The sequence below is a fragment of the Microtus ochrogaster genome, chromosome 18 (assembly GCF_000317375.1).
Source record: "Microtus ochrogaster isolate Prairie Vole_2 chromosome 18, MicOch1.0, whole genome shotgun sequence".
In the NCBI taxonomy this organism is placed as follows: domain Eukaryota; kingdom Metazoa; phylum Chordata; class Mammalia; order Rodentia; family Cricetidae; genus Microtus; species Microtus ochrogaster.
Window position 1 is genome coordinate 37,081,871 of NC_022020.1, and position 20,962 is coordinate 37,102,832.

The 20,962-nt window shown below is 40.3% G+C and overlaps 1 pseudogene; it reads left to right on the top strand.

Annotated features, from left to right (window-relative positions):
• The first annotated feature begins 14,823 nt into the window (after positions 1-14,823).
• Positions 14,824-20,962, top strand: part of LOC106143983 — a 41,602-nt pseudogene continuing 35,463 nt past the window's right edge.

Sequence of the window (20,962 nt, forward strand, 5' to 3'; positions counted from 1 at the left end):
AAACAAGCTCTACACAGAGCGGCCCCATTTCTGTGCTTGATTTTCCTTGTAGGTCTGCTCCAATTTCCTGCCTGTGTGATTTTTGCTTTAAAGTTTGTTTGAAATTCTATGCTACAGTCATTTGGAAATTTAATGCTTTTTGCTCACAGATGTAATTTTCAACATTTGCCTACAGGATTTCATGTATCCTATATGCTTGGACTTATGGGGAAGCATATTTATTTGCTTGAAGAGTTTTTGTTTTGTTTGTTTGATTGTTAAATCAATTAGCCTTATAACAATAGAAGCATGTTTTTCTATCTTGACGTAACTATCTTTTTTTTTTTTTTTTTGGTTTTTTTTGAGACAGGGTTTCTCTGTAGCTTTGGAGCCTGTCCTGGAACTAGCTCTGTAGACCAGACTGGTCTCGAACTCACAGAGATCCGCCTGCCTCTGCCTCCCGAGTGCTGGGATTAAAGGCGTGCGCCACCGTCACCCGGCTGACGTAACTATCTTTGAGTGAATAACTTAAGAGTTAAATAAGTATTACGTGAAATAAAAGTCAATTGTGTCATTACAAACAGCTTCTCTTAGACCACGGTGGGAAATGAAATGCAGTCTAACACAGGACTTTTCCAGTCTAGTTTCCTTTGGGGTCACTTGAGAGCCCCAGGGCCTGTAGACATCAACACTCCCAAGAATTTTGCCTCCAGTTCAAAGTGAGAACCACTGTTCTGAGCTGACCCCGCCTTTGCAGAAAGGTCGCCACCACACAGGAAGTTTGCACTGCCCAGCTTCAAACCTGCAAGGTTTTTGTCATACCAACCTGTCTGGGGGTGATTCTAATCCTCTGCGAGGCATTCGCGATTATTCAGTATATCTTAAGTGCTAACCTAATTAAACAGAATCTGCCACTCCTTATGTGACCCAGGTGAGCACGAAGGCTGTGAACTATTGGGATTTACTTACCGTAACCAGGCTCTTCTGCCAGAAAAGAAGAACTGAGGTTTCATTCCAAAGGGGAAAAAAAGGGTTACTGGTCTTGGGTTTCTAGCTTATGAAGGCAATAGTTATTGCTTCAGGGATAGTAAATAAATGTCAGTTTCCTAGTCGGCTTGCTTGTTTGCTTATTTTCTTAGACATAATTGTCCTATGTAGTCGAGGCTACCCAGGAGCTGAGATCCTAGTTTTAGCCTCCACTCCTGCCTTATATGTTGTGTTTTGTTTTTGCTTGTGTTTGAAAACACCACCGTGGGGAATTTTACCAGAGTAGAAATCACTTACCAGAATCTCTTCTTTCTCTCATCTTCAGAGCACAGAAAGTGTCGATGCATTTGGATTAACTGAACAGGACAAGTTCACCGATATGCTAAAATTTTGGTACAAGGTTCATAATATCATTATCTGAAAAGAATAAAAAAAGACGTGCTTTTTCTATAGTATATCTGTTTCATGCCAAATTGTTTATGTATGCGTGAGTGGAAATAATAAAGTACATAAGATTGGATGTAGAAATAGATAGCAGAATGCAAAAAGACATTCCAGAGATCTGTAAAACAAATCAATGCCACTCTTCTCGCAGACTTCTCATTGAAAATATATTTTGTTATCATATAATAGATATCATACTGCTATCTTAAAATTAACGAGTATAGAAATTTCCACTTCAATTTCTGATGCTGTAAATATCAGTAGGTAACAACCCACACAAAGATTCCTTTTGTTATGAAGTTCTGAAAGCAAAAGCATGGGAAATTCCTGGTATAGAAGCATTCTCGGAGAGTCCAATACTGTAAAAGGAGGACAAACAGTCACCACTGAGTGAGCATAGGAAATCTGCAGCCATGTATGTAACCAAGTTCAGTGGAGCTAGCTGATAAAATGGTTCTCTTTTCTAAAGCACTAGTTTCCACTACCAGATCCTTCTCCTCAAACCAAGTAGTTTATCACTTCTTGACTCTGGAAAGAAAGGGGGTCAGCTCTTCTCAACAGTTCCCGTGAGACTTCACACTTAGCGTCTATCTCTACTGTGTTGGCTACTTTTATGATAACCTGACACAATCTAGAGTCATTTGGGGAAAGGGAACCTCAACTGAGAAAATGCCTCCATCATATGGGCCTATAGGCAAGTCTGTAGAGCATTTTCTTGATTGTTGAGTGATGTGGGAGGACCTACCCAGCCCATTGTGGGTGGTGCCATCCCTGGGGAGTTGGGCCTTGAATATATCAGAAATCAAGCTGAGCAAGCCAGCGGTAAGAACCAGGTAAGCAATGTTAGCCCATGATCTCTACTTTAGTTCCTGCCCTGATTTCTTTCAATGAAGTGTACGATGAAATAAACCCTCTCCTCCCCAGGCTGCTTTTGGTCAGCATGTTTTATCACAGTAATAGAGCCCTAAGTAAGACATTTCCTAAACCTCAAAACATTATATAAACCTGCAAGTGGAAGAGATTCATCAAATACAATAAATCCTTAAATATCACGATAGAAACACAAGAAATATTAAAAAAAAGTAACATGACCTCTCCAAAAGCTCTTAACTTTCCTGTAACTGATCAAAAGCTATCAAAGTAGATGAAAGGCCAGATGAAGAATTGAGGAATTAATTATTTTCATGGTCAGCAACTTCAAAGAGAATACAAATAGCTAGGTGAATTACTATGAAACACTAATTCAAGCAAGACAAAGGTCTGTGCAAAGGAACAAACAAATGCTGGAAATGAAATTTCAATATGTAAAGAGAAAACCTTAGTTGAGGGATTAGAGAGTGGCTTGGTAGCAAAGAACATGGGCCACACTGAACCTGGACCCAGGTGGGCCTCACCATCAGAGAAGCTTCCTCCTGCAGTCCATGGGCACTAAAACAGAAGCCCACACCAGGACACTGTGCAGAGAGTGAGAGACTGTGGAACACGCAGTCCTAAATCGGATGTCTTCATCAAACCAGAGTGAGAGACTGTGGAACACGCAGTCCTAAATTGGATGTCTTCATCAAACCCCACCCCTCCGGGCTCAAGGAGCTATGCAAAGAAGAAAGCAGAAAGATGTTAAGAGCCAGAGAGGATGGATGACTCCAAGGAAACAGTTTCTTCCAGACACAGCAGGACTAATGCACATCTGAACCCACAGAGACCATGGCAGCATGCGTAAGACCCACACAAGTTCAAGCCAGGTTGGGTCCTAGTGCCAAGGGGGAAGTGGGTATGATCCATCTAAGAAGCTTTCTCCCACTGGCAATGAATTGCAAAGGAAAAATAAGTTCTTTTCCAATAGACAGACCTATTTCTCTGAAATAAACTCACTGAAATGCTCTTTGGGTATATAACCACGCTTAAGAGCAGGTCTCACGCCTGGCAGTGGATGGCCAACAAAGCAAACTCACTAATGTTTTTGTTTGTTTGTTGTTTTATTTGTCTCGCATTGCTTTGTTTGGTTTTTTTTTTTCTATCTCATTGGCCTTTCGCTTGTGTGCTATGGTTCCTGATTTTGTGTTTTTAGGTGTTTGTGCATGCCCTTTCTTGTGCTTTTTCTGCTGTTTTATTTATTATTCTGCTTTATTTGGGTTCATTTTTTTATTTGCCTTTGTTTTCTAAAAGAGAGAGAAAGAAGATGTGGAGTTGAACGAGGAGGTGTGGGAGACCTGGGAGGAAACAGAGGAAGCGAAACCACGACCAAAATATGCTGTATGAATTTTCAATTAAAAGGAAAACAAAAAAAAAAGCCGGGCATTGGTGGCACACCTGCTCCTCCTGCTGAGGAGCCAAATTCTGCCCTGACTCCAGGTCCAGGAGATCTATTGCTTTCTTCTGGCTTCTATGGGAACCTGTATACCGTGACGCACAGGCTTAGACTCAGCGCACACACACAAACATAAAAGATAAAACACGTAAATCTTTTTAAAATTTAGTCAAGAGCCTTACCAATAGCATGGATCAAGTGAAGGGACAAAGAAGATCAGAGAGTCTCTGGTTGGGGGTGTGGTGTCTAGCCTTTTAAGGAAACAAGGGAAGTATTAGCTTATCTGCATTGTGTGGGAAAGAAGGCCTCGTCTCAGAAAGCCTTTTGTTAAACATAAAATCTTGTAGGATTTAATTTTGTCTCTTTTCCAGAAATTCAGGGCTTGGGTAAGTTTCAATACCATGGATCCCTTCTAGATAACACTGCCTGTTGAACAATTCCAGGGAACATTTTATTCTCTTCCCAGATAAGGGTGCATATGGCACTATTATAATTAAAATCAATCAGTGAAACAAAATAGATGACTCTTGCAGAAGACTTATTGCAGCACACAAAACAAATAAATGATAAAGAATGTAAAACCCATAAGTGAATCTGGCAGCAACTTCAGAAAAGCTGCAGACCCGGCATGGAGACAAGATTTTCTCCAGGTTAGTTTCTCTAACTCGTGGGAGTACCTATTCTCAGCCCAGTGGTTTGGGCTGAAACTGAAGATACGGACAGTCCTGAAGCAGGGTAAGAATTACTGGTGCTTGGAGAGTTCTCCACCCTCCAGCAGCTTCAGAACAACCAGCAGACTCCAGGTAGGGCCAGATTTGGCGCTGGTTTAGGCCCCTGAGCACAGAGGAACTTTAGTATCTCACAGCTATTTTAAAATAGAAATTGCATGAATATTTCATTAGATGCAGAAAAGGTTTCTTGACAAAGTCCATTGTCCTTTCATGTTAAAAGCCCCAAAGAATCAAGGGATATGTGGGAGTTATCTCAACATAATAAAGACAATATACAACAAGCCCACAGCCAGTATCTTGCTAAATAGAGAAAAGCACAAAGCATTTACATTAAACTTTGAGTTGAGAAAAAGATGCCCATTCTTTCCACTCCTGTTCAGTACAGTCTTTGAAGTCTCACCTTAAACAACAAGACAATGGAAAGAGATACAGAGGATACAAAAAGAAAGGACCTGGACAAAGTGGCTGAAATCAAACAGAGCATTTGGGCAGTCTCTGTGGATCTCTGGAAAAGAGAGATCCACAGTACCATCCTCAGCTCCATAATGAGTTCCAGATCATCCAGGGTTCCATAGTGAGATGCTGTCTGGAGAAAAAAATGGGGGGAATATCCCTGTTTGATTTTCAGATGATGTGATTCTCTACATAGAATAGTCCACCAGAAAACTCCTACATTTGATGAACTCATTCAGCAAAGTAACGGGATAAAAAGTTAAATCATAAAAACCAACAACCTTCCTGTATACCAATGGTAAACACACTGAAGGGAGGGAAAAACAGAAACAAATTCCATTCTCAAGAGCCTCAGAAATCGTACTGAGTCTACCAAGGAAGGGAAAATGTATATGGTGCAAACTTCTGGACACAGAAGATACTAAGAAAATACCAGAGGATAGAAAGAAATCCCAAGCCGATAGGTTCAGAAAACTAAGGTGAAACGGGCCATATTACCAAAAATATTCTACAAATTCAGTGCAATCCTCATTAAGACTCCAGTGCACTTCTTCAAGGAAATCGAAAAACAAATCTTAACGCACATATGGAGACACAAAAGACCCAGGAAAGGCAAAGAAATCCTGAAAACTAAACACTGCTGGAGGTATCACCACCCCAGATTTCAAGTAATAGTACAGAGCTAATGAAAACAGCATGGTACTGTCATAAAAATAGACAAAGTAGACAATGGCATAAATTAAAGGTCTAGATAAAAGCCCACCATCCTACGGCCATCTGATTTTTGGTGTATGATGTCATTCCATTCTGATGCTTCTCTGTTTATTATTTGTCCAGATGACCTGTCTATTGGAGATGACTGAAGATAGTATTACTGGTTATTAATCTGTGCCTTCAATTCCAGCACTTGTAAACATTTTATGAAATTGGGTGCATCAGAGTTTGTTGCATATGTATGAAGGGTAGGAATGTGTTCTTGGCTAATTATTTCCTTTATTAGAATAAAGTATCTTTATTTCTTTCAATAAATGAAATTTAATTTTGACAGATATTAGGATGGTAACAGTTGCTTGCTTCCTTGATCCTGTTTGATTGGAGTACTTTTGTTCATCCTGTCACTCTAAGGCTGGGCTGGGGGTTGGGAAGGGTTAATGGAGGAGGTGATCAATCAGGCTCACCTGGTTAGACCCTGGCTCAAGTTGTGCAGGACCTGGCTGGGCAGAGAAGTTGAGTATAGTGTAAGAGGGGCCTTGACAAAAGACAGACAAGGTATGTCCTGGCTAGAGTCTGAAGGTTGAGCCTGCAAAAATAGGGGTGACCAAGCTAGGCTGGGGTGCTAGATGTGGGACTTAGGCTAGACCTGCAGAGTTGAGGAAGGCATATGGCAGGAAGGGTCAGGTAGATTTACAAGGCCCAACCATGGTAAAGGTTTGCAGTGTCTGGCTGGCAGAGAGTTTGGAACATGGCTGAGAGGAGCCAAAAGGTTGGGAGCTGCACTCTAGAGTAGATAGAAGCCCAACTCTTCTCATCTGCTTCCTCCAAAGCAAGAAGCCTTGTTAGCTCAAGAACTGTGATCATCCTATGCTTCCTATAGTTAACCCGACTGTTAGCAAGGAGCCAGAGAACGGTGCTGTAATTCTGCCTGAGACTTAAATATGAGAGCGTAAGCGATCATCTGGGAATTCTAAAACCTCGGTGCTTCTCCGAGATAACCATCTACTGCCAAATAGCTAAGGAAACTGAGGTCCAGACCCTTGAGCTTACCAAAGAAGTGTCTGACAGCAGGCAGGTGGAGCCAAGTCCCCTCTTCCTTTCCTGTATCTACAGAATAGCACCATAAAAATAATAAAGAGATGGCTCCTACACTCGCTGAGGCAGAAAGTGCCACAAGTTCAAAGCCAAACAGGGCTACCACAAAAAAAAAAACTAAATTAAAAAATAAATAAAAGATAAATGTGTGTCTGTGGTGGTGTTCTCTGAGGTATAGTTGGACCTAACGTTTGGAGAAATTAAAAGTGACCATCCTTTATTTAGAAAACTGAGACCTGAGTAAAGTCTATAGATTAGGTAATATTATTATGTCAGTATTAATGTTCTTATTCTTAGAATTGTGAAAATTATTAGAGAATTTGAGGCTTGAACACTGAAGTAATGAAACATTTTATCAGCAACCTACTGTTAAACTTTTTAAACATGTAGTGCCGGGTGAGATTATATATCTATGCATGCACGGAAGGAAGGAAGGAAAGAAGAAAGGAAGGAAGAAAGGAAGGAAGGAAGGAAGGAAGGAAGGAAGGAAGGAAGGAAGGAAGGAAAAAAGACAATGGCAATTAGATGTGACAAAATAAAGTGATAATCAGACATTTAAAAAAGTTCAGACTCAAGATGAGCTTTACAAGTGAACTCAAAAGACTGACTTATGGTTATGTGTGTAGACTAAAGAAGAAAAACAATCTTTTGTTGTTGTTGTTCTTGGAATAACTGAGTGATATAAAGACCTGATAATTAGTTGAGGAAGAAAAGATCTAGTAATCAACCAAAAAATCTTTTTGTCCCTACTCTTAGAGCACCATGGTTGAATCAGGCATGGTGGCACACACTGGCAATCCCAGCACATAGCAAGCAGAGACAAGAAAACGAAGGACAAGGTCAAAATCACCTCATAGAAATGGAGGGAGGAAAGGAATATGGAAGGAAAGGAAAACCTGAAATAGTGGACATATTAAATATCTCATTGATATAAAAGTATAGAATATTAGAGGAAGGCCATGTTTGAATTTGATGCTTATGTTACTAAATATACTTTTGATTTTTGAAAATGTGAGTTCAGAGCTGGATAGCTCAAAGGCTAAGAGCATTTGTCCTTGCAGATGACTGGTTTGATTCCTGGCACCTTATAATGGTACCTAACCACCAATATCTCTGGTTACCAGGAATCTGACACAAACCTCTGTGGCGCACATACATACATGCAAGAAAAAAAAACTCATATACATAAAATGAAACAAAATCTAAAAATAAAATACAAGTTCTCCCAAATAGGATTTTTTTTATCACCACCACCACGCCATGAAATCAGTGTGGGTTGAATGAAAATGCCCTCCAATTGGTGATACTGGGGGGGAGGTGTAAGAGGTGTGGACTATCATTACCTGGGCATGTTGTGTGTGTGTGCCTGCACACAGTCTGTGTGCCTGTGTGTCCCTGCAAGATCCCAATCCCTGTGGATCAGTAAAGGGTGCAGAACAGAGAGAAGCTGCTCCAGACAGCAGATCTCAGATCCCTTTGCTGTACTGCAGAGGTCTAAGGAATCTGGAACACAGACATGGCCCCTGGTTCCTCTATAAGCATCCTTTTCCAGAGGAGGGGCTTCCACAGTTAATGGAAAAAGGGGCAGGTGAGTCACGGGAAGGTCTGACACGTCTCATGACAAATGCAAACCAGTGAAGCCGTGTGCATGTGGTTTGACAGAAATAGAATCCAACTTCACAAATAAACACGCTTTGAATTTCATGACAATGCTAGCCTAGAAATTCCCACAAAGCTGAACACGATGTCGCCTTGCGACTCACACAGCTTTTGAGCAGTCTGACATGGGGCAGTGCCACAGCGCGTTTTTTGCTGCAGCAGATGGTGCTGCATCGGAGCCCTGCTGCTCCTGCTGGAATTATAGCACATGTAGAGGGCACGTTGTGATTTATAAAGTCTGTTCCCAGCATATCGGTACTGTGTGCTTTCCTGCAGCGTACAAGCTAAAGAAGAGAGATGTCCTCACCTGCTGATGATAGATGAGGCAGGATGACAGCCTCTGCAAAACAAAGTCGCTTGTCTAAATTAACATGGCTTCTACCTGACAAGGCTGTCCTCAGAAAGCCTATCGCCTGGCCTGTTTTTTCTTCCTCTGCTGTGAAGCCTCTTTCACTCTTCCCTCCTCTGGGGAGGGGCTACTTATTAATAGTTTTCCCATATTTGTAAGGTCTAAGATAAAAATACCTTAGAGTAAAATGAAAGGTTTGACATCATCAAATTATGTCAGAAGCAGCCAAGATTAGAATTACTATTTCCTGAGTTGCTATTTCTTCACAAATCCATTAAACATCCACTGATGATTCAGCAAGAGATGGTTTGGGCATTCGTTCTTCTAGTTGTAACTACATAAATACTTTGAACCAAAATCCATAAGGAAAATATGCTTGGTATAAAATCTCTTACAGAGTGGCTGGGAAGTGGCTCAGTTGGTGAAATGCTTGCCAAGCATGCACAAAGTCCATGTCCTAGTTAGATTTCTATTGCTATAATAAAAAAAACACCATGACCAAAAGCAATGCTGAGTGGAAAGGGTTAATTCAGCTTCCAGATCTCCATTCAAGTCCATCATTTAGGAAAGTCGAGGCAGGAGCACAATGCTGAAGGCAAGAACTGAAGCAGAACCATGGAGGAGTGCTGCTTACTGGCTCGATGCCCCTGGCTTGCTCAGCCTGATTTTGAATACAACCCAGGACGACCTGCACAGGAATAGTACTGCTTACTGGGAGCTGATCTCTCCTGTATCACCCATTAGTTAAGAAAATGACCTATAGGCAATCCGATGGAGGCATTTTCTAAATTGAGGTTTTCTCTTTCCAAACAGCTTGACTAATAATAATAACAACAACAACAATAACAACAACAACAACCAAGACACACCAATACCACATAAACTGGATTTGGGGGGTCCACATCTACATTCTAGCACTTGGGACATGAATACAGTAGGGTCAAAAGTTCAAAGTTATCCTCTGCACAGTAAGTTTAATGCCAGGCTGGAATACTTGAAACCCTGTCTCCAAAATGTGACAAGAAAAATATTCTCTTACAACAGCTTATAATTCAATTTATCATCACTTTTACTATAGCTTCAAGCTTCCAAAAGGATAATGGTTATACCCAACAAACAACAAAAATGCTTTCAAAACTCTTCTGCAGAGGAAGTTCAAAAATCACAAAGTTGCAAAAGCAGATGTGGCCATGACAAAGAAAGAGGAAGCTTAAAAGAAAACTAAGTATTCAAATCACATTCGAATGCCAGGTGTCGAGACCGTGAGTGCATTCATTGTAACACTCACACAAGGGAGAGTTTTAGATTTTTCACTAGGCACAAAGCCCCCATTCATTGAAACTGTCATCACTTGAGCATATGTTAGATGATTTATTTTATTTATTTTAGAAGACGTGTGAGTGCCACTTAAGGAAAGGCCAGCAAATGGGAAACTGAAACATTTCTCCACTTTTCTAAAGTCCCTTAGCTTAAAAACTATTTGTTCTTGAGTAACTTTTGAGTAAACCAGAATTGGATTTAAATATAGCAATAGATCAACAGACAGAATTAATTGTGCCTTAAGTATGTAAGTGTGGTCTCAATTAAGAGGCTATTTACCCTTTGAAACCAACCCGATACTTTTCTTTTTACATATTTTCTTGATGCTTTAATATGCAATCTCTCTATTTAGACCAGTGTAGCCTCAAACACACTAAGTAGTTCAGACTGGCCTTGAAGCAACAATCCTTTTCTTACCCTTTAAGCCATGTAATAACAGATAGAAGCTATCATGTCTACCAAGATTGCAAGATTATTATTTCTTGCTTGATATGTGTTGTAGGGGTGTGTGTGTGTGTGTGTGTGTGTGTGTGTGTGTGTGTGTGTACGTGCACATGTGTGATGTGGCTCTAAGAATCAAACTAGGTTCTTTACATACTAGAGATCCATACACTGAAGTGCATCCCTAGCTTTTGAAAAATTATTTCTATTTTTAAAACACATACAGTGGCCAATATCTAATACACAAAATTAAATAGTTAAAGACTAAAAAGATCCATACACTTCTACATATGTATTTAGCCAAAGTAAAAAATATTCCCAAATGGCAAGGCAGTGGTGGCATACAACTTTAATTCTAGCACTCAGGAGGCAGAGATAGGCAGATCTCTGTGAGTTCAAGGTCAGTCTGGTCTACAAGAGCTGGGTTCCAGGACAGGCATCAAAGTTACACAACGAAACCTTGTCTCAAAACAAACAAACAAAATATCCCAAGAAAAATATAGTACAAAGAAAAAAAGATTGTTAGTATATAGAATCAATACTAATCCATAGTTCTCTTCCCAAATTAGAAAATCAATTTTACTGAGCTGGATTATTTGACTTGTTAAAGTCCATAAAATCAAAAATTAAGAGTAAGGCATATTGTGAACACTAGAACCTAACTAGGTGAGATCTGTATTCCCAACGACATCCCAACTAGAAATTAAGATATCAGCAGTCTAAGGTCCTACTGTGAATAACTGGTGAGCTCTGGCTATGTGCAGTACCCATCCTGCTCACGTCCTCTGAGGGTGCAGCCGGATCACACAGAGCTACGCTTTAGGTGAGGATTGCCTTCCCTGATCTTCACTCCTCTCTGTGACAAAGTGAGGATGGACTCCAGAAGCCGAAGGCAGGATCTGGAACGGAAGGATAAATGGTTGGGTTTTGATGACAGTCACACAGCAACATATTTGTTTGTGCTTGTGTGAAGTTAGTCTATAGCTTAGTTCTTCCCACTGGAGAAAATACACCAGAGGTGTGTTAGGGGCTGTGTTTGTTCCACTGGCCTCCACTGGTGAGAAAACAGAGTTCCCAGCCCCATTTAGCTCATTCACAGAACCCAGAGAGGACTAAAGCCATTTATTGGACAATGTAGCTTGTTTGTTTTTTAATTTTTAACTCACTGTTTCTTTTTTAGTTTTCTTCATTTTGAGAATTTCATACATATACATAACAAAATATGATCATATGCACCCTCTTTCCCCATCCAAATCCTCCCACAGACCACCATCATGTGTCCCTTGCAAAGTCATGTATTTTTTAAATAAAACCCACACAGTTCAGTTAATGCTGCGCTTATGTGCGTGGGTGTGTGGCCATCCACCAGAGCATGAGAATCCTCGTGGTTGCCATATCACCAATAGAGAATGATTATCCCTCCCCAATCAATTATCCACTACCAATAACATCTTGTCTTTAAATATTCACTAAAACAAGTGGCAAAGCCTGAACTTTATTTCACCTCTTTTTAAATCGTACAATCCAGGTAGCAATTAGAGAGCTAGCCCTTGGTGAGTGAAATAGTCCATGGAAGCAGAAATGCAGGATTGTTTCCTGTGAGTTACCTGGAAGTTCGGTTGTTCAAGTGCTGGAGTCAAACGGGTAAATTCTTCCAAGTGAAGGAGCTTTACACAAACTGTAGACATAGCTCGGGGCTTGATGAAGATGTCTCCAGCTGGTAGGGAAGAGTGCCCCGGAAGATCAGCAAAGGAACCATCCCCAATCTATTTGAGTAAAGTCATCGTGTGAATTAAAGAACAACTCCATAAGCAAGACTGCACATAACAGTGCTTGCTATTCCTCACCCAAAAGGGCACTTTATGAAGATTTCTATATAGACAACCATGAGAGATCAAAGAACATTTCCATGCCAAGAGTTACATCTGTTAACAATTTATGATGATTTTGTTCATAAAACAAAGTTGTATGTAGGAAGCACACTGTTAATGCTTTGGATATAACCGCCCTGTACATTTTAAACTTTTCAATTAACTTTTAAAATATTCATTTTTTTTTTCTTGTTGAAATGATGATCTCATTAGGTTGTCCAAGCTTGTGTTATACTCATGGGCTCAAGTGATGCCACTGCCTCTGCCTCTTGAGTGTAGTTCATGTTTCTAAAGAACTTCCTCGTGTCCAATATAGAGTCTTTTTCACTGCTGTATTTGTCTTTCATCTCTATATGAGGTTTAAGACAAAGACGTACATTTTCCTCAGTCTTTAAAATGGCTAAGAAATGTTTTGTTGTATTCTAAGCTCATATTAAATTCTTTGATCTGAGAATCCTACTATTTTTATTTTTTTTACCTAAGTACTAAATTAAAAGAGACATTCCTCCTTTTTGCCTAAGATCAAACTCAAGGTTTCATGTTCATTTCTTCCCACATCTGCTCCTGCGGTGAGCGTGTGGGTCAAGTGACACATTGCTAAAGTGTGTGATTCATAAACGCCACTTAATGACAACGCATTCGCCCTGAAAATACGCTCGTCATTCCCTCACCCCATTCCGTCCAGCCTGCTTCCTTTTGTCTTTCTTTCTTTAACTGTATACCTACAATTTAATTCACCAATGAGACTACTGTCAATAACATGGTTCTATTTTCATAAAAGAACAGAAACACGCACTATTAAAATAGAAGTGTGAGGAAGTAAATTTTTCTTACTGACAATGTACTGGGTTTCATTTTCCATATGTAGTGTATGATTCTGTTATTGTAACATTATGATTTTAGCTTGCTGTACTGGATGATTTTGTGTCAACTTGACACAAACTAAAGTCATTGGAGAGGAAGGAGCCTCAGTAGAGGAAATACCTCGATGAGATACAATTGTAAGGCATTTTCTCAATTAGTGATCAATGGGAGAAGACCCAGCCTGTGACAGGTGATGCTATCCCTGGGTCCTATAACAAAGCAATCCATGAGAAGCCAGCCAGTAAGCAGCACCCCTCCATGGCTTCTGCATCAGCTCCCACCTCCGGGATCCTTCCCTGTCCTGACTTCCCTCAAAATGGACAGCAATATGGAAGTATAAACCAAATAAACACTCTCCTCTCTCACTTGCTTTTTGATCATGGTGTCTGGTTGCAGCAATAGAAACCCTAACTCAGACATTTGCATGTTAGTGGCTGTTACAAGAGCATTTATACTAATTGGGACATGTAGGGAGGTGAGTAGCAGTGTGACTTACTCTGAATTTCTCTCAAAAATATATCATGAGATGAGCATCTAAAGTACAGGCACAGAAGATTAAGTTGTGTGGGGTTGAGACTCCATCCCGTCACATAACTCTGGAAGGTGGCATGGAATGTGTAACTGAGTAAATTCTCCTTGGAAACAGAGCTGTCCTTGGGGGATAAGAGGGAAATATGTCATGGAGGAGGATAAGACAAAGCCCTTTGCTTTTTATTGAAATTATTCTTACTGTTGTTTTGTTTTGCTTTTTCAAATAGGGTTTCTATGTGTAGCTCTGGCTGTCCTGGAACTCACTTTGTAGACCAGGCTGACCTCCAACTCACAGAAATCCTCCTTCTGAGTGCTGGGATTAAAGGCGTGCACCACCACTGCTTGAACTGGTTGAAATTATTAGTATTCACATGAACTCATAGTTTTAAACTCATAGTTTTAAGTGTTTATATGTACTGAAGTATTCACAGCAATAGTTGGATATTGGAAGTATGTGTAGTGGGAGACTGAGGGTTTTCTTTGTGATGTACAATTCTAAAGGACAGTATAATGTATTGTAGTATTCTTTTTTTTTTTTTTTGGTTTTTTCAAGACAGGGTTTCTCTGTGGCTTTGGAGCCTGTCCTGGAACTAGCTCTGTAGATCAGGCTGGTCTCGAACTCACAGAGATCCGCCTGCCTCTGCCTCCCGAGTGCTGGGATTAAAGGCGTGCGCCACCATCGCCCGGCCTTGTAGTATTCTTTTCTTAATATAAAGGTGATATAAACTGTATAAAAGTTGAAATATATAATTTATAATAATAATAAAAAATAATAGTTCTCCTGAAAATAGGAAGAAGTTCTATGTTTGTAAACACAAGGATGCCAAGTGAAATAAACCAAGTAGAAAAAGAAAAACAGCACAAAATCTCACCTATATATAGGCTCTAAAAAAATTAAAATACATAGCAACAGATGAATGTTGTTTACCAATGACATAGTGCAGAAGAAAGGGAAGAGATGGTGTCTTCGTTAAGAGTTTCTATTGCTGTGAAGAGACACCATGATGGCAAATCTTGTAAAAGAGAACATTTACTTGTGGCTGTCTTACAGGTGCAGAGGCGTAGTCCATTATCGACATGGTAGGAAGCAGCCAGGCAGACATCGTCCTTCTCCTAGAGAAGGAGGTGAGAGTTCTGCATCTGATCTTCAGGCAGCAAGAAGAGAGAAAGGCACTGGGCCTGACTTGAGCATTTGAAACCTCAAAATCAATACTTCAGTAGCATACTTCTTCAAACAAGGCCACACCTACTCCAACAAGGCTACATGTTCTAGTTCTTTCAAAAAATGCCACTCTTATGAGCCTATGGAGGTAATTTTCATTCAAGCTACCATGAATGGGTCAAAGAGCATGAAGTTACAGTTATATAGAATAAGTGTAAAGAGCTAATGTGTAACATCATTGTACAATATATAATATAAAGGATGCACCTGGTTTTTGTATTTCTTCAATATAGAGCCACAGAAATAAAACAGCACGGCAGTGGCCCAGAAATAGGCATGTAGAACAACGGAATAAAATGGGAACTTAGTCATAAATCCATGCAGCTACAACCACGTGATTTTTGACTAAGATTCCAAATGAATTCACTTTAGAAAAGAGCTTCTTTAACAAATGATGCTGTGGAAATCCAATGTCTACATGGAAAAGAGTGAAATTAAAGCCATAGCTCTCATCTTGCATGAAAGTCAGCTCCGAGTGGATCAAAAAATCCTAATCCAGGAATGGGAGCTGTGAAATTGCGAAAGGAAAAGTAAGAGAAACCTCTCAAGACAGAGGAAAAGGTTTTCTAAGTAAGACTCCAGTGACTCAGGAAATACGATAATTACCCAAAAAAAATGGTACTTTGTGAAATTAAAAGACTTCTTATGAAAAAAAATTAACCAAGTGGAAAGGCAGCCTGCTAAATGAGAGAAAATCTTTCCAGTTTCACATCTGATAGGATTAATATCTAGACTATTCAAGGAACTCAAAAGATCAGGCAAGAAAACAATCTATCAAAAATGGAATAAGAAGCTGTGCAGAATTTCCAAATGAAGAAATATAACTGAACGATATATATGTTTTTAAGTGTTTAACATCCTTAGCCATCAGGGAAATGCAATTCAAACTATGATATCCCTTTTAACTCCTGCCAAAGTAGCTGTCTATCATCATCAAGAAAACAAACAACAACACTAGAGAGAGTATGGGCAAACAGAAACACTTACCCACTGTCGCTGACAGTCTAAGTTAGTGCAGCCTCTATGGAAATCAGTGTGGAGATTCCTCAGAAATCTAGAAATAGAAGAACCATATGATTCAGTGATGCTGCTCCCGGGTAAATACCCAAAGGACTCTATATTGTACTATAGAAATCCCTGCACATCCATATTCACTGTGGCTCTATCCACAATATAAAGGAAATGGAATCAGCCTAGATGCCCATCAGCAGATGAATGGATAATGAAAATATACTAGTCCACAATGAAATTACATTTAGCAGAGAGAATTAAATTAGGCAATTTTCAGCAAAGAAAATGATGGAACTGGAATATACTATATTAAGTGAAGTAAACCAGGCTCAGAAAAAGACATGTCCTCTTCCTTGTGGATCTTTGCATCTATTTTTGTGTGTGTTTATATCTAGTCGAAGTGAGTCTGTGTAGAGCCCAGGAAACTAGGAAGGGCGCCACATGGGCGAGGGAGCAATTTTAAGACAGAGAGGCAGAGAGAGGAATAGAACATGTGCCGTGAAAATGAACGGGAGATTATCGAGGGCTTAGAGGGGATAGGGCCAGGAAGATGATGGAGGTGAGGCGCAGGAGGTCAGCCAACTCCTGGCAGCAGGTACTATAATTTCATAAGGGAATCTACTACTCTGTGTGCTAATTTTTAAAACGGCACCGGTGATGTGCAACCTTTGCTCAATTTTGACGTGTAAGTTTGATAATGACCTGTCCACTTTCCTCTCGGGTCTATAAAAGTAAAAGTTATTCTGTTTCTTATTTAGAGGCCGAGAGTAAGACAGTAATATTTTTAATTTAAAGAATACAGTGCCTCACTCATCACCTCCACCTTTGTGTTCGGGGAAGCCTCTTCTAGATAACGCAGATAAAAGGTGGCAGATCTGCACCACCTTGGATCTTACAGGGTGCATATAGCATACAACCTCCTAGCGACTCTCCAGGGGTATATAACAAGAATGAGAATGAATATAAGCACAGCAATCCTTTATTATTAGACCTCTTAAATTTCAGTGTTAACTCTCCACACATGATAGCCATCCTATCGGAATAAGCATATTAATGCTAATTATATGGCTTCAAATATGCAACCTTTTTACAACTCAGTTTTTACATGAGAAAAAAGGAATGGTAGCACATATGACGATAAATATTAATAAGATGGTGGATAAGCTGACTCCTTTTCAACAACATGTTTCTGTAGCATGATTTAAATAATGCACAATTAATAAAACAATGACCCATGAATAATAATGAAGTTGAGATGGCAAAAAAAAAAGTGGATGTCATCTGAAGGATGACACCTGAGATTGTCCTCTGGCCCTTGCAGGCAAATGCCCACACGTGTGCATATGTACTCCCTTACACAGGATCACACACAAACAAACAAACCCATAACACTATCTACAAGTAACTAAAACAATGCAATGCTGGACCATAACATTTGTATCTGTTATAGATACAATATGCTTAATAATATGGCCCAAAAAGGAAGAGGAAGAGGAACTCGGTCTACATTAAGAGCAACATTTCTATCAGTTCTCTTACTGAAATTTAGTGTAAGTCTGAAACTAATGCTGACCAACTAAGATGTGTAGAGTAATCAGCAAGAAAATAACAGGAAATGAAAAGAAAAAGAAGGTTACCAAAATAAAACTCTATAAAATGTTGCTGGTTCAGTGTATTCTCTTTGTCATAGCTAGCTTCAACCATGACTCACAGAGTCACGTAGGAAGAAGAAATCTCAGCTGAAGAACTGCCTAGATCAAACTGGCCTGTGGTCATGTGTGAGAGGCATTTTCTTAACTTCTAATTGATGTAGAAGAGCCCAGTGGAAAGTACTATCCCTAGGCAGGAGGACCGGAAAGAGAAGAGAGCCGAATGTGAAGCACAGGGCAAGCCAGTAAACAGAGCTCTCCCATGGTCTCTCTTTCAGCTCCTGCCTCGAGGTTCCTGCTCTGGCTTTGCTCAGTGATGAGACTGTCACTTGGAAGTACAAAATGAAGTAGACCCTTTCCTTTCCTGGGTAGAGGGTTTTTATCACAGCAACATAAAAGTAAACTAGAACACTTTCAAAGTTGATGTTGGCATTTAAATCCTACTGTGTTGGTCTTAAGAGGTGGGGTGCATTTTTTAAAATAAAGTATTGTCTTACTAAACTAGCATAAGCCTTTTGCCTATCTGCCTTCTGTCATGTGACAATAGCGTGCCCTCTACAAGCAGCAGCAGGACATTGCTAGAAACAAAGTGAATTGATTTATAGGTAGTTAACAGTTGCTGTAGGAGAGACAGACATTTTCTTCAGTGCTATAGTTACAATGATCATTTGTACCCCTTTAAGTAGTCTTAGTTAAACGCATTGGTTCACACACACACTCGCACACACATGCACACATGCCCCCCCCACACATACATCACAGACAAACACATATACAAAGATACAAAGCAGGAGGAGGACTTCCTGGGAAGTGGGGAGTGAGTAGGACAAGACAGCAATGAGGAATGAATCTGATGTTAAATGAGAATATATTGTATGCTTGTGTCAAAATGCCATCATGAACCCCAATATATAAATATAATATATCTTAACAAATCACTTGTAAGGGGAAGCAAAGAATCTATTGCAGCAGGCAATGAAGAAATATGTGGCTACTTGTATGGCCACCAAAATGTGTGTCAATTGTTCAGTCTGCTGAGAGTGCTACATTTCTGCAATAATACATAAAAATTAACTAATGAGTCCATTTAAACAAGAAAGTGGAAGCTGAACAGATGCAGGAAACCTTCCCCCAAGAGCGAAACTAAGTGTGGTCGCGGTGAAGCATCACTGAAGGTTTAGAAGAGGACCACACATTTAAATAATCTCGGAAGACCAGTGAAATGGTTGTGCTACACATTCTAGCTGAGAACAACAGTGCTGGGCAGTGACTGAAATGAGTCACAAACATGAAGGCTACCCATGCAGACTATGGATGTCAGCATTTATTTCAGACAGCAGTGGCCTCCAGCACTTTTCAAGGATCATACTGTTGATACTGAAGAAAATCCTGATTAGAGCAGAGACTGAGCCACCATCACCAATGGCCACAGCCAGCTCTCCCCTGAGGCTGTGGAATGCCTAGATTAACAACACTACACACTGTTGTAGGAGGAGCAGGCTGCTTGTCATCCCGGCCACCCGGCTCCCAGCCACCCGAATAGCTTAACCCCCAAAATAATCACACAGAAATTGTGTTAATTAAATTACTGTCTGGCCCATTATTTCTAGTCTCTTATTGGCCAACTCTCACATTCTGATCTAACCCATTTCCACCGATCTGTGTTCAACACAAGGTCGTAACTTACCAGGAAAGATCCTAATCAGCGTCAGTCTCAGACAGAAGACTGCCTGATTCTGCTCTTCTTCCCAGCATCCAGTTCTGTCTTTCCTGCCTACCTAAGTTTCTGCCCTATCAAAAAGCCAAGGCAGTTTCTTTATTCAACCAATAAAAGCAATGCAAATACAGAAGGGCCTCCTACACCAACACACAAAGTGACTCTGATTGGGAGCTGGGGCGTGATCATACTGGGAGGAAAAATTGTTGGGGTCAAAGTAGCTAACAACCAAAAAACTTCAAGAGGAGACTCAAACAGTGGTCAAGCTTTTCTAGGAATGCGGTCCACATTCCACCAACAGAGTTGTTTGATTAGTGGGACACCTGATAGGGATGGAGAATGTGTAATAGTCATCCTTTTCTCCTACCTGAGCCACTTCAGAGGGCAATCATAGCCTTGAAACCCAGGATAAAGCTATTATGGCAGACTTTTTGCAATGATATTCCATGACTGCCATGGTGTCTACATGGAGTTTCCCATGTAGAGGTGTCTTTGACAGGAGGCCTTCTAGTTGAAGCCATTCTCCCACGCTTCCTTCTAGCAGAGTCTGAGCCCATAACAAAGACCACCACCTCCTCCTGGTCAAGGTGGTCAGGATGGGAGCAGAGCTCACGCTCTTTCCCCATAACCACTACCATGAGGAGATCATATGACAGCTGAAGAGGAAGACATGGAGGTCACCATGATGGCATGATTGCTGTCTAGAGTGTTCATCCTGAAACAGCAACGGTCACATGGAGGCCATCATGAACATGGAAGTGGCTTATGAGCCACACAGTAGTGATTATTCCTATGTAGAAAAGAGTGGTTTGCATGATGACTTTGATAGATATGTGATTAATTACTCATAATTATTCTTAAAGATTTGGCAAGAGTACTGGTTATCAAGTTTAACGAATTCATCATGAGTTGGGAGATTCCACCAAAATCAATGATTAGTACAGAGAGCCAAAGGTGGGATCATTACCAATAAAGGAACATAGGACTAGGGTCAAGTACAGAACACAGAACAGTGTTGTTATGTGTCAGTAGTGAATCTGTATTCTGAACTGTTTCTCTAAGGCTAAGAGAACTCTGAAGGAGTCCTGCCTCCCCAATCCTATGTACTGTTTAAAAAGCCATCATTTGGGAGAACAAGATGACTCTGAGGTTAAGTTGCCTGCTGCTGGATCCCAGGGCTCACTCTGTAGAGAGAACCAACTTCCACAAGTTGTTCTCTGACCTCTATATGCATACTGTGTATGTATTTGTGACTCTCTCTCTCTCCTCTTCTCTCCTCCTCACTCTCATCCCTCTCCCCATCATAATCTTTAAAAAAAAAATAAAATTTATGATTCCTCTGCTTCATAGCTGCTGGCTTGTGAGATATAGTGAGATCCTTCCTGATCATAAGATGAGACACTTGTAGTTCTTTACCAACAGGGTTAGGGTGGAATAGTGCATGGAAAATCTAGTGTTCAAATTTTGAAGCAACAGTAGGAATGAACTTTACTTTCTGTTCATTGGTGGGTTTTCAAAATATTCCTCCTCAGAATCCCATTGGGCCCCTAGACAGAGAACTATAGGCAACTATGAAAGGCTGAGAATGGGATGTCAGCCTAGAGATGATACTGATAT